This window comes from Saccostrea echinata, unplaced genomic scaffold (genome assembly GCF_033153115.1).
Source record: "Saccostrea echinata isolate AGI-Se365-2 ecotype Australia unplaced genomic scaffold, CSIRO_AGI_Sech_v1 ptg000025l, whole genome shotgun sequence".
Taxonomy (NCBI): Eukaryota; Metazoa; Mollusca; class Bivalvia; order Ostreida; family Ostreidae; genus Saccostrea; species Saccostrea echinata.
Genome location: NW_026889774.1, coordinates 22008015 through 22023272, shown reverse-complemented (window position 1 = coordinate 22023272; position 15258 = coordinate 22008015). Strand labels below are relative to the sequence as shown.

General features: G+C 33.2%; 1 pseudogene; it reads right to left on the bottom strand.

Annotated features, from left to right (window-relative positions):
* Positions 1-2649: 2649 nt before the first annotated feature.
* LOC133192960 (vesicular glutamate transporter 3-like) lies at positions 2650-5934 on the bottom strand (annotated as a pseudogene).
* Positions 5935-15258: the final 9324 nt, after the last annotated feature.

Here is a 15258-nt window from a genome sequence, read left to right as displayed (position 1 = left end):
TCTTGACGGTCATCTGAGTTTTATATGACCCTAAAAAGGATCCATGTAATTGCAATTTGATAATTAGTTGTAAAGCAAATAAATCTGATAAAGGAAGATATTTTGCTCACAAACTCACGAAGAAAATGGCGACCAAGCACCAACAAAACAATTTGGGGGTAATTTTCACCAACTCTGCCTGCAATGACAGCATTGTTTGGGATAGGGTAGATTGTGATAACTTGGATCTCCATCAGGTTGACTTTAATAAAACCTAAATATATAAAAGTAGATTTGATTACTTGTCTGTATATGTCAGTGCTGACTACACTCCCATTTGTCACAATCACCAATCTTAACAACAAAATAGTGCTTCAGCATGAAACAAGTGTAAACAGAGTAATTTGATTCGATATTTGTAATGTGATATTACCACAACGCCTACACAAAATGATACCCCGGCTCCCAAATGAGTATAGTAGCAAAGTCCATTTGTTTGTAAGACAAACCCCAAATATCTGTCCGATCGAAACGTAAAATAAGAGGTGCACAATGGCACAACGAGGGGTTATCAAAACGTTCGTGGACTAGCGCCATAAAATTAATCCGTTTTAGGTATATCAATGAATTTTAAGACATTTAGTTAGCATCATCTTTTCTATCTATAGAATAAACCATAAATCATAAGTTTTATTTTTTAATAAATTGTTAATGTTTTTGTAAGCAATGGTATGTCCAGGGGGCGCAACCTCAAATATGACTTTTTTTTCCATCTGAGTGTAACTGAGAAAAACTCTTTTGATATGAGCATTTGTCATCAAAAAATCCTGTTAATTTAGGCAATTTTTACCCCATTCTGTAAGTCTTATGAAATTTTATCGTAAATTTTATATGGAGTATCCAATCAATTAAGGGCTTAAAGGTGGCGTCAAAAAGAGGGGGTTTCTTTTTTCAACATTCTATAAAGTTTCGTACCTGGAAAAACTGGTATAAACCTTGGGATTGTTTAAACGGGCTACAGAAAAAATAAAATGCATCCAGAGTACTTGTTTTTAGATGCCCAAAAAGATTCAGAGAGAAAGATGCACAGTTAATATCGATTTGTAGTCAGTGTGCCAAAAGTTAGTCACGTGACGTTAATCATATGTGGTAGAAATTGAACTCCAACAAGCTAAGTATTCTGGCATAATAAAGTGAGGATCTTTCCATATGTATAGATCCATTTACAATATTATATGCATTGAAAGCAGTTGTTCATGACATTGTAAAGTCATATAGACAAGACGGGCTTAAGTCCTTACTTAACTCTAGGTAATCTCATCAAGATAAGTGTATGAGGAAGAGAGAGCGGACATTGAGAAACAATGACGTCGTCGGACGTCATGAAACTAAACGAAGACAGCGCTGGGTGATCATAAAATGCCTTCTTTATTTTAGAATAATTTGGCAAATTATCAACGTATCAAGCTGAAATTTTCAACACTTCTTAAACTTTTGTTGTTTTATGTTCCTTATAAATTTTGTAAGCACGGGCTACATAGCATTAATTTCATTGCATCAGTCCACAAACTTTTTGATAACCCCTCGTATTTAATAAAGAGTCTGTGAAAGTCTCATAAAATTTTATGCAATGGTAAAGGTGGAGTTGTGGATAAGAAATGGGTATCCTCAATATTATAGAAAGAATGATAGTGTCCATGTTTTGGAATGGGAAACTCTAAATTTGTTTTCGATCGAAATGCAGAAAACTGTGGATTAGTGTGGAATAATTTTAATTCGTGGTAGTCGATGTTCGTGGGTAATTAAACGTTTACTTGTTCATGAGGGCGAAATTTCGTGGGTAACTCGAATAAACAGAAGTTCAGAATGCTTTTAAAAAATTATTGTTCTTGGGATGCAAATTGTGGGTAAGGGTGTGTCACGAAACCCATGAACATTGGTCTCCCACGAACAATGATGATTTCACATTAAGAGGTGCATAATGGCACTATGTAATAAAGATTCTCTTAATGTTTCATTTAAATTTTATTAAGCGTTATAGGAGGAGAGATGGTACCCCCAATATTATAGAAAGAATAGCAATGTCCATGTTTTACTAAGGGAATCCCCAAATATCTATCTGATCGAAACGTAAAAAAGAAGGAGAACAATGGCACTATGTAATAAAGATTCTCTGAAAATCTCATTAAATTTCATTTTGTGGTAAAGGGGTAGTTGCGGATAAGGTATGGTTACCCCCCAGGTGTTACGAATTGAAGGACGGATACCCCCATCTCAATACACTCCCATTTTTCAAGCAGATCTCAATATACTCCCAATTTTCAAGTAGGAGATTATACATATTTTGAAGTAATGTGAAAAAATAGCAAAAACATTCCGCATTTTATGATGTTCTTTCCATAAAAAAGTTACAAATATTTTTCTTTTACAAAGGCATTTTTTCAATTAAATATATACTGAAATTTTTTTTAAAAAATGACTTACTTATAGCCAGGTACTGTAAATAATTTATGACTGGGCCACCGAGATCGAAAATGTGATTTTTGGTAAAAGTATAATAAATAAATTTGCATCATCAAGAAAATTAATAGAGAAGTATACGAAAATCGTCACAGAAAACAATTATTCAGACCCTTCATCTTCCTTTATCTCATCTTTTCTTTGTAAAATTTACCCATACTCATATACAGGTTGTGATGTCAATTTTAGAGTGCTATCTGATGACGTCAGATTTGTTGTCTCCGCCCAGCTTTGTATTTCTTCAGAAGCAAATATTGCATAGTAAATAAGACAAATGAATTGTTCCAGCTATAAGGAATATTTTCTGCCAAACGCAATATTCTGAAATAATAATTCTTTGATATAACATAGCGCTTTCGCCATCAATTTTCATATCGGAAAAGTTCATAAGTTTTAGAACCTCAATAGCAGTTCAATTTTTCATGTGTTTGAATTTTCAAACTGGTATATTTCTAGAAGAATTCTAAACTTAAAACCATTGATTGAATCCAAAGAAAATTACAGTTTCCGATCTTTATGCTCTAAGATGAAAGTAATTTAACTCTTAACACTATCACTCTTGAGTTAAAGAAAATTAATGTTTTCTTATCTTGGAGGATCTAAGCAAGAGAGGGGTTGGGAGAGAGCGAGGAAAAACTTTTCATCCCACCTTTTCTCTTAGTAAGCCTGCCACGGCTATACTTAGCATGGACCCAATGCAGCTGATCTGGGTAAACCCTTTACAATATGAGCATATTGAGGGGCCAAATCCAGGGCATTCACTTGATAACCTACAGAGATCAATAAAATTGTCAGCTTGGTTGTGCCTCTAGAAAATAAGCTTTTAATTTTTATGCGCGGTTCAAAGTTTGTCGATATACCCCTATAAATTGACTAGTACTGAGAAGCAACAAATCATCACAGGTTATATATGTGTTTAACTATTTTAAGTTAGACTTGCCTGATATGGCCTTTCCACTGATACGAATTCCTATGGAAAGTACTACTGTGGTCAGTCTAAAATCCCTTACGAGGACCAAACTCAGTAAACACAAGGACTCAATCCCAAACCCTTAAAATAGATGATGAAATTTTAAAGCATTGAATCTGAGAAATAAGGAATAGAAATATTTGAGGGAGAGAGAGAGTTACCAGAACACTGAGCAATCTTTCTGGGGACGGTTGTGCTGACTTTCCCTGTTTTTATGATCATGTCTATGAAGATACCACCTATCACAACTACAACGGCCATCAGAACTTCTGGAAAGGCAGCTAAAAATCATATTTCTAAAAAGGGAGCACATAAAATTGTGATATGTATTGGAAGGAAATTAAATTCATAGGGTTTTATTCTGTCTGATGTAAATGTTTCCAATGTAAAAAAAAATTAAAGTAAATATGGTATTCATTTTTACAATTTCCTAGTGGATCCATTAAAAAAATTATTTACACTAGCGATATTCATTCCATATGCTTCAGCGAAATACTGTGGAAGCTGGGAGACCTGCAGTGAGAAAATCCAGTTCCGGCAGAAATTTCCAACAAATATGGCTGTTACAGAAAGTGATGTTGTTTGTTTGTTTGTTTGTTGATTGTTTAACGTCCCTCTCGAGAATCTTGGGGGAGCGTTCGCTCTAGAGTCGGGGAGTAAGGAGTTGATCCTTACGTCGCGGGTTCGAATCCCACTGTGGGATGTGGAGACCGGTCCTTCGGATGAGACCGTATAAACCGGGGTCCCGTGTCGCAGTAGGTGCTGGCACGAAAAAGATCCCTCACTGCTCAATGGCCCTGAGTGCCGAGTATAGGTCAAAATTTGCAGCTCTCCACCAGCAAATTTTGACCTATACTCGGCACTCAGGGCCGTTGACGTCCCTCTCGAGAATTTTTCACTCATATGCAGAAAAATTCTCGAGAGGGACGTTAAACAATATACAAACAAACAAACAAAACTTTATACCATTTTAAAATTGAAAATGGTTACAGAAAACAGCGCATCCCCTCACAATAGATTTCTAAGGGGCCCGTCACTTACAAACACACATTTGTCACTCACATCAAAACAAACTAAACCATTGTTTTTTGTATAAAAGCAGTTTCATACAAAATTCTTCTTGATATTTCTTTTATGTTTCACTGTCGATGATTTCTGATTTAATCTACACCACAGCAGAATGTTTTTCAACATCAATACAACTGTAATACAACTTGAAAGTAAAACAAATAGTCGATGTAATTAAAATCATTTTAATACACCATTGCTACTCGTAGTTCCTCTTTTTTCCATAGGCACTTGGTTTCAGGATGGTGTATTTTGTGTATTATGTTTTTTTTCTAGGTGTTTCACATGAAATAACCACAGCATAACATAAAAAAGCACCGTCTTCACATGAAATAACCACAGCATACCATGAAAAAGCACCATCTTCTCATGAAAAAACCACATAAGGCAGCTATGGCGTTCCGTAGAAATCGGTTAGCCTTTCTTTAATATCCTTTGGCTGTCCCCCAGGAAAACACTATCGGCTATGAACCCGGGTGTTTATATCCGATCTACTACGCGATATGGTAGTCGAAAGGATATACACCTGAACTCGGAATAAAGACACCAAAGAGTCTGATACCTTTGTTTCATATTTTAATATTTTGTTAGACATAAATATTGATGGCAAACTTATAACTAAACTTAACATATTATTACTTCAACTTTTCTATCGTAAACTCCCCTTATTTATGCAGCAATGCGCGATTATCACCTGTATATCATGTTTATTTCTTCCAGTTGAGCATGTTTATTTCTTAAGTGAGGTAGTCTACTGTCAAAATGGTTGATGTTGATGGATATCAATCATGTTTAAAGTCACCATTTCGCAAATTATGTTGTAATTATAATGACCTTGTTTTCAAATGCAACATGTCGATATGTCGAAAGTTGACTAACGTTTTTATTAAATATATATTTGGCAATTAATTTTCAAACCGATTTGTCAAGGATTACTTCGTTTACTCTATCAAGACAAAAGGCCTGCTGGTGTGACCGTTCGAATGGGGATGCTTACTCCGTGGCACTTCTGGTGTAAATAGGGGCTCGTGTTAACTTTGCTCTGCTCACAATATGTTTAATTTGATTTTTGAGCTTGATACTTTTCGATAGTTTTAGCAAAACTATGCGTCTATATATTTTGGAACCAATATTCGGCGACCGTATGTAGTTTTAGTTATGTACCGTATACATGTTTATCTTTAGCTAAAATCACGCCTCGCACAGTATGAAATTTTTAACGACCCCATATATCTCCAAATTACCCTATTAAGTGTCTACATAACTAATAATATGATGACAGTGTACTACATACTCAAATTGTTGTTAATCGGTGGCTCAATATAGATTCTTTTAAACCATTCATTATTCTCAAAAAGTTGAATGAGCAGTTGCAGTAATTCCAAATCATCTGCCATTTAGATATTATACCATATTATAACATTTTGACATTTGCTGTAATATAATTGATTATCAATTTCTCATTATTCAGAATTACTTCACAGAATGTGTGAATGTGTATACGTACGGTGATAGTTCCAGAGATTAAACAGAAACAGGAAGTGTTTACTACTCCATGTCTCCTAACCCCACCTCTGATGTTTTCAAGGGGTCCGCTTTGATCTTGTTTGCCTTGATCTTAATTATAATTACTCTTTAATTAGACTTTTGAGCATGATTACTGTTCGTATCTTCATATTTCATAACAGAATTTTTAGAAGTGATTTAGTATGCAAATATTATACCTACATGTATGTTTCTATTTCAGATGTTATGCGTTTTTTTTTTTTTTTGTTTTTTTTTTTTTTGTTTTTTGTTTTTGTTTTTTTTTTTTTTTTTTTTTTTGCTATATACCAGATACAGAGTAATTTCAAAGCTTTCCTAAAACGTTACTATACAGTTTCTTGTCATGAACTTAATAAATGTTCATGTTCTGATGATTTAAGACATCTATATATTCAACTTTTTCGTTTATTTTCATAACTTTATTCATTTGATCCATACGGCAAAAATAGAGATTTTACTTCAAACTGCATTTTAAGGGACCTATTAATGTAGATTTTCAATATCTTAACGGAAGCACAAATTACATGTTTATTTATGATAAATTCTTAATTTTTGATAAAAATATCATTTCATTCTTAAGACGGTCTGCTAACTCAGATAACATCTACCTCTTTGAACAGAGAGTTTGTCTGGGACCGATTGTCACAAAGAACGTGAACCATAAACAAAGAAAAACATGTCATTAAAGAAAATGAAAATAGGAATCCGAAAAATCCAAAGATAACGACGACAAATCTCCGAGGAACATCTTCATAACTTGACCGTTACGGTAGCTCAGTCGGTAAAGCGCTCCCTCCGTGTTCGGTAGGTCGTGAGTTCGAATCTCGGCCGCGACTGACCTAAGTCAATAAAAAAAATAAGTAGCAACTGTACCTTCGCCATGCGCTCGGCTCTTTGAAGAGAAAGTTGCGGGTACTTCGGATGAGACCTTAAAAACCTAGGCCGCGTGTCACGACAGGCGTTGGCACGATAAAGATCCCTCACTGCTCAATGGCCCTGAGTGGCCATTAAAGGTCAAAATTTGAAGCCCTTCACCGGTATATGGTGACGTCTCTATATGAGTGAAAAATTCTGTGACTGTGAAGGTTCACGTCTAAAAAAACCTCAAATATTTACAGAGTACATAGCCAGTGTCACTTTATAATATTGTTACTTTCTACCTTCGCTCCATTCACGAATAGAACTAGTACTAAATTTATTTATGACTGGAACATTGAAACTATTGGGGGGGGGGGGGCAGCTGTCATCAATTATTTTACTCACAACTATATTTATTAATCATTCTTTGCAAGCACATAATTTTATTTCAAAGAGAGATTGATGATTTTTATTATAAAGATTTTTTTTACTAGACTTGCATATATATTCCATAACTCGTTATAACGAGATACTAACTCGTTATAACGAGATACTTACTCGCTATAACGAGATAACTAACTCGCTATAAAGAGATAATTAACTCGTTATAACAGGATAACTAACTCGTTATAACGAGATACTATCTCTTTATAACGAGTTAAATATTTTTTATCTTGTCAAAAATGAGTCTATCCGGCTTTCGTGTTTTTGTGATTTGCAACTAAAGATATTTTCATAACGTTTGACAATTAAATAGACATAGTTTCTAGTATTTAGTTACCTTGGGCGAAGTATTAGGATTAAATAAATAAAAAGAGCAATTTCTTTTATACAAGGAAGAAATCAACTTTTAAAACTGTTAAACCATTTAGTTGCTTCTTCAATTTATTTCAATTGATATATTTAAAATCATGTTTATATTTCGGGAGGCTACTATGCACAAACTGTATGCACTTTTAATATATGAATACATGTTCCAAGTATTTCCGTTTTCTTTTTCTATTTTTTTCATATTATTAGCAAAGTTTATTACGTTTCTTATTTTTCTTTTTAAGTGTATTAATTTCATACAGTTTGAAAGAAAAAAATACAACGTGATAACTTTAAACAAAAGATAAAGAGCTAGAGCCACGAACCATCAAAATGTGCCTTAAATTTTAGACAAAATTTAAGTTTGAAATCACTAAGCCTGTCATATGTTATATTGTAGTGCACAATGTCATGCTATTGTACATACAGTTTTTTGCCACACAGGCCACCGTCTATAGCACATGCGCAGCATCAAATATACAAATGAAGTTAAAAACTGCTAAAAAAAAAAAACGTCGATTTTACGGTAGTTATTTCAAAATTTGAATGTGGCCACACTCAAATACCGATTCCAAACTTTGCAGAGAGAAAAATATTACATATATGCATTTTTAAGCAAAATATCTTAGAGGTACTCGAGTGTGGCCAATATGAATTTTACATTTTATGAACGTTGAACTATCAGAAAATGAAGCAAGGTCCTCCATTTTAACAGTAGTTATGAGTTCATTACATATGTAAGTAGCCTAAATTATTTATTAGTATATGAGATTTATTCTTGTTAACTACATAATCCCTAATATGTCAATTATTTTGTTTTAGAATATCTTAAACTCACATTTAACATGTGTTGTTTCATATAAAATTTACATTTACGTTCTTTTCACTCGTGCTTACGTACATCAATGATGACGTCATAATTTTGACGTCGACTGCATCTCATAGATAATTTGAAGAAGTTTGTCAAAATAATTTCAAAATAGATAATTGAAAAGTGTCGAAATCCAGTTTCCGAATTTTTGCCAGTAATACATGTTGAACGTAATTTTTTCCCCAAATTTATTATATTAATAAAAATGCAAATGCCTAATTCAAAGGTTATTATCTAAAATACATACAATACGCAAAAATTATGCGCGTTTTAGATATACATGAAGCGGAAATAGTTTGACTTGTTCACACACTGATATTTTATATGAAGAAATTATACGGTATTTATGCATTCAACATCGGTTAATTGTGTTCTCGATCCAATTATCAATAATTTTATTTAGCTAACAGCTTACATATCATATACCCGTTTAAAAAATAAAACGACTTAAAATTTTTTGACGTACACAAAAAGGGAAAAAAGAAAAAAAAATTCCAATGCGCGGAATGGGGGGGGGGATGTTTTGACAATAAAAAAATTCCCTGAAAGGGGGTGCGGGTGTAAGACACTTCTCTTGAACAAGCCGCTAAATAGACTCTTCTTACCAATTTACAGGGGTCCGTGTTTCTTGTGTGCATGTGTGGAGGAGTGTTTTCAAGGACATCTATCGGTCATTTTATTATATAGATCTAATAACTCTGAAATTGAATATCTCCGGAACACCCCCCTCCTCTCCCCTATAGATCCGCGCATACGTATATGCATCATTTTATATCTAATGTCAAATGTGTCCGAAATTCTATTACATCTGAATGCATTTTGAGGTACAATACCGAGGTGATCCAAATAAACTGAAAAAAAAGGTGTCCGACTTACGATTTGCACACATATGATATATAAAATAGTAATGCCTTTCCAATACATATTTTGGACCCTCATTTACTATTAGATGGTTTGCCTACATGTACCGGCTTTTCAAATCACATCTAGGGTGATCAGACATAGCATGGATCGGACAGCTTTAACAAATTAGATCATTAGGGTAAAAAATTAGATTCAAAGGATTATTAGTTTAGAGGGAAATTCCTGCGGAAGTGATGTAAAAATGTTATTTAAGGGGGTGACAATTAAACAGAAAGAAAAAAGCTTTTGAAATATGAATAGTCCAGGATATACTTTATTTGTCAATCTATATTATATACTACCTATTTTAATACTACAATAAACCTGAAATTGGGACAATTATTTTGTTAGAAAAGGCCCTTCACTAAAGACTGGTAGTTTAGCTGGTTTAGCTTCAATTATTAAAATAAAATGTGGCAAGGTGGTAATTTATCGAGGAGTAGGAGGAGAAGAGCAGCGATGAAAAAGTTTATATTATCTAATAAAAAAGTAGAGGAAGGTCTTCAGACATAATCTGACCCTGCCCCTTTCCCGGGTACTACTCTTCTGAATGTGCATCTTTTCTTTGTGCGATTTTAAATGATGATATTTTTATAAACACATTAAACACATATTGGAGACAAGATACAATCATTTACTGATGTAAATACTTGAACTGTTTCACAATATAACAAAGAATGAACATACGCACTGTTTCTTATGCAGTACATTCTCATGTATTCGTTTCGAAATTAAAATGCATGTGTTACGTTGTTCCGTTACGATAGCACCCCCCCGACCAAAAAACAAACAAACACACAAATGGAAGCGATAGTACATAATAAATAAAAAAATAAACATGATTCTGCTTTTAGGGCAAGATACATGTCTGATAGGAAAAAAACTACATTCAAATACGTGTATCTAGGGGAGGGGGTCAAGAATTTTTTGTTGTCTAACATCGATAATTATTGTACATGAAACTTTATGTAAATGTTTATATGAATCAACAATTATAAGACATACCATTTATTTACAGTTTATGAATAATAGTACGCTATAATTAAATTTCATTCAACATTCATCATATTTACTTTTTTTGAAAGGGAGGTCATGTTGAAAACTATGTAAATTGGGTTTTATGTTATAAACACAGGCACTTGTTTCGGTAATAAATTTTTGACCTATAGTATAATATAATAGCACTTGTTTCGGTAATAATAACTTGTTTTGGCATGTGCTAATCCCGGGCAGAGATTTTGGTTGGCTAAAAATCTGCTTCTAAAATTACATCGGATAAACATCGTAATGTTTTTAGGGAAAATCAGACTTAAACAAATTCTTTTTATTCACTGCAATATTTAAACACTGGAATTGAATTATTAAACCCACTCATTTTTTAATTTTGTTCTCTGTCCGGGATTAGCACATACCATTTCATGGGCTAAATCGACTCTTTTCCACTCGGCGAGCAGAGATTTGACGCTGTTTACAGAGATAAAAAAAGTAAAGACAAGCATGTTATATATGGTTGTGTAGATAAATAATCGTAGAAGACATAGGTATAAACAGTTTGCCAGTGCGTTTCCTCTGAAAGTGTAAATGAGTGCGATTCTGGGGGAGGGGGGTACTCCATGTAATTCGGAGTTGGATACCTTGCGTTATTATTATACTATGGGTCAAAAATTTATTACCGAAACATGCCTGTGTTGTTATTATACTATGGGTCAAAAATTTATTACCGAAACATGCCTGTGTTATTATTATACTATGGGTCAAAAATTTATTACCGAAACAAGTGCCTGTAATTAGAAATTAAACTTTTGATCTCGTCACATATTTTGAATAACATAAAAAAAATATCGATATTATAATATCTAGCGGATTATAATATATTATTACTCTAGAAAACTCATATTTAGAGATAGAAAGTTTCTGAACCTTTTTTTTTTTTAATATATTGGTTAAATGATCATGATGCTGATTAGATACTTCTCTATTCCAATTTTAAGTTTTTAAATGTGTTCATATAATTGCAATCATGGATATTTTATGACGTTACGATGTGACATAATGACGTTACGTTACAAATAATGACGTTCCTCACGCAAATTTCAATGAAAACAATACCATAATGTAAAATCTCTTCTTGAAAAAGTATAATAGATATCTAAAAAGGAAAAACAGTAATGAAAAGCTAAAAGTCTCTACTATCTATATTGAAATCCTCATTCATTTTTGAGTTAAGGCACATTTTGATGGTTCGTGGCTCTAGCTCTTTTAGCATACCCATATTACATTATACCCTTTTCTAACAATTATGATTATTTACATTTGTGGCTGATCTTTTTTGTTTTTAATAATTCTGTTGTAAGATGAATAGAGTGAAAATGAAAAAATAAAAAATGAAAGTTTAACTTTGTTTCCAAAATCGAATACATGTGTATCTTTCCTTATAATGCTGATTTTTGATTTATTTATGAATACATGTATATCTTTTAAACCTAAGTGTTTCTACAAACACACCATTTTATTATATATTGGGTCGGTTAAAATGATTATATAAAAAAAATATTTTTCTGTATTAATTTTTTTCCTTAAAGAATATGGTTCTTATGGACGAGGAAGCCTTCCACATGGCAAAAGTTCCGCAACAATATATGAGTTTTAAATTTGTTTGATTTCTTTGATTTAATATTCATTACCAGTAATTATGATAGAAATTTGACCCCTGGTCAATATTCTACGTAGAAAAATGACCCCCTTTTTCGTAGAAATTCTGGCCTGGAGGTCATTTTTCTCCGTGTGGGTTGTAGAAAAATGACCCCGTAGAATAATGAACCCGTGTCTTTTTTTTTTATACAAAGAACTGGTTTTGGTAGAAATATTCTTGCTAGGCAAATACGTAGAGGTAAAATCAGCCTAAAAGCTTTAAAGTTTAAGTAACAAAAGGTTACACTATACCTTACATGTACATCAATAATACAAGATGTTTTATCCCATTAAAGGAAAACAAATAAGTATAGGCTATTATGCTGTTCGATGACTATAAGAGCAAAAATACACGTGTTCTTAGATTTGTTTTATCAAAGAGCTAGAGCCACGAACCATCAAAATGTGCCTTAGATTTTAGAAAAATTGAAGTTTGATATCACAAAGCCTGTCATGTGTTATATTATAGTACACAATGTCATGCTACTCTACATACAATTTTTTTCCACACAGGCCACCGTCTTTAGCACATGCGCAGCATCAAATGTACAAATGAAGTTAAAAAACTACTAAAAACGTTGATTTTACGGTACTTATTTCAAAATTTGAATGTGGCCACACTCAAGTACCAATTCCAAACTTTGCAGACAGAAAAGTATTACATAGATGCATCTTTACGCAAAATATCTTAGAGGTACTCGAGTGTGGCCAATATGAATTTTACATTTTATGAACGTTGAACTATCAGAAAATGAAGCAAGGTCCTCCATTTTAACAGTAATTATGAGTTCATTACATATGTAAGTAGCCTAAATTAGTTATTAGTATATCACATTTATTCTTGTTAACTACATAATCCCTAATATGTCAATTATTTTGTTTTAGAATATCTTAAACTCACATTTAACATGTGTTGTTTCATGTAAAATTTAAAATTACGTTCTTTTCATTCATGCTTACGTACATCAATGATGATGTCATAATTTGACGTCGACTACATCTGAGCACAGATAATTTGAGGAAGTTTGTTAAAATAATTTTATAATAATTGAAAAGTGTCGAGATCCACTTTCCGATTTATTGCCAGAACCAGATGTTGAATATAATATATTCCCCCAGATTCTTCTATTCCAAAATCTAAAATATAATACGCAAAAATTATGTGCGTTTTAGATATACGTTAACCAGAAAAGTTTGATTTGATCACGCACTGATATTTTAAATGTAGAAATATATGGTATTTATGTCTTCAAGATCGAATAATTGTGTTCTCAATTATTTAGTTAGCTACACTAAAACAGTAACTACTAAAACACTAAGCCCCCCCTCTCTCTCTCCACCTTTCCTAAGCTTTTTTTTTCCTTATTTATTAGCCTTTCACAATTCTTAGACTTCCTCTTAGAACTTTTTAAGGCTTCCTATTCTACGTAATCAGCTTACATTTTTTACGATGTCCTTTTTTACAAGTGTAAAAAGCAATACATTAATACTAAAAGTATTAAACATTTATGAAAAGAGGTTATTAAAGACAGTTTTACGTTTGTACAGATGGGGGGACCACGCCCGTTTAAAAAAGACTCATAATTTTATTTTATTTTTTTTGACGAACACAAAAAAGGGGGGGGGGGAGTCTCCAATTCGGGTGTGGGGATGGGGTGGGGGATGGGGGAACTACATGGAAATGTTTTGACAAGAAAAAAAAATCCTGAAAGAGGGTGCAGGTGTAAGACATTTCGATTCTCGTGAACAAACCGCTAAATTGACTCTTCTTACCATCTTAAGAGGTCCGTGTTTCTTGTGTGTGTGGAGGGGGCTTTCCAATGACATCTGTTGGTTATTTTATTATATAAATCTAATAACACTGCGTACCCACCCCCTCTATAGATTCGTGCGTACGTATGTGCATCATTTTTTTAGATGTAGAAAAGTTTCCGACCCAATGTCAAATGTGTCCGAAATTCTATTACAACTGAATGCATTTTGAGGTAAAATACCGAGGTGATTCAATTAAAATGAAAAAAAAGGTGTCCGACTCACGATTTGCACATATAGGATATATAAAATAAAGTATTATATATAAGACAGCGCACTGTGATGTCGGTCGTGCCTTTCCAATACTTGTATTTTGGACCCTCGTTTACTATTAGGTGGTTTGCCTATACTGGCTTTCTCAATCACATCTAGGATGATCAGACATAGCATAGATCGGACAGCTTTAACAAATTAAATCCGCAGTTTCACTTAATCGCAACAAGCTTAAACTATTTGCTTTTTCCGCGACTTATTTTAACATGTACCTCTTCCATCACCCATGTAAAACATGTTGACAATTGCCTACTTAGCAGTGGATAAAAACAAAGATTAAAAACAAGCACTGGTCTAGATATTAAAAGATGTACAGAACAAATATATATACATGATTTTACAGTTAGGCGTGAGGTCCATATGTAATACCTGTATATTTGTTACCACGATTTGTTTCTGTATGAAAAATTTCACTGACATGTAAAACATCATCACGGAAAAGCAGACAGGTTGTGAAAATAAAATCGCGGAAAAGCAGGTCGGCCATTAGATCATTAAGTGAAAAAAATATATATTCAAATGGTGAATAAGTGATGTAAAAAATGTTACTTGGAGATGACAATCAAAAAATAACGCTTTTGTAATATGAATATTCCAGGACATACTTTATTTGTCACTTCATATGATATACCCTATTTTAGTACGCGACATAACTTCGACATTGGGACATTTTGAGGTGGGTTGGGTTAGAAAAGGCTCTTCACTAAGACTGGTAGTTTAGATGTCTTCGCTTCAATTTTTAAAAAAAAATATGGCAAGGTGGTAATTTTAACGCGATCAAAAAGTTTATTTAATCGAATAAAAAAATGGAAGAAGGGGGTCCAAACATAGTTGACCCCGCCCCTTTCCCGGGTACTACTTTTCTGACACTGCATAACGATTTTAAGTGATTTTTTTAATAAACACATGAATGTAATATTGGAGACAAGCAACAATCATTCACTGATTTGAATACTTG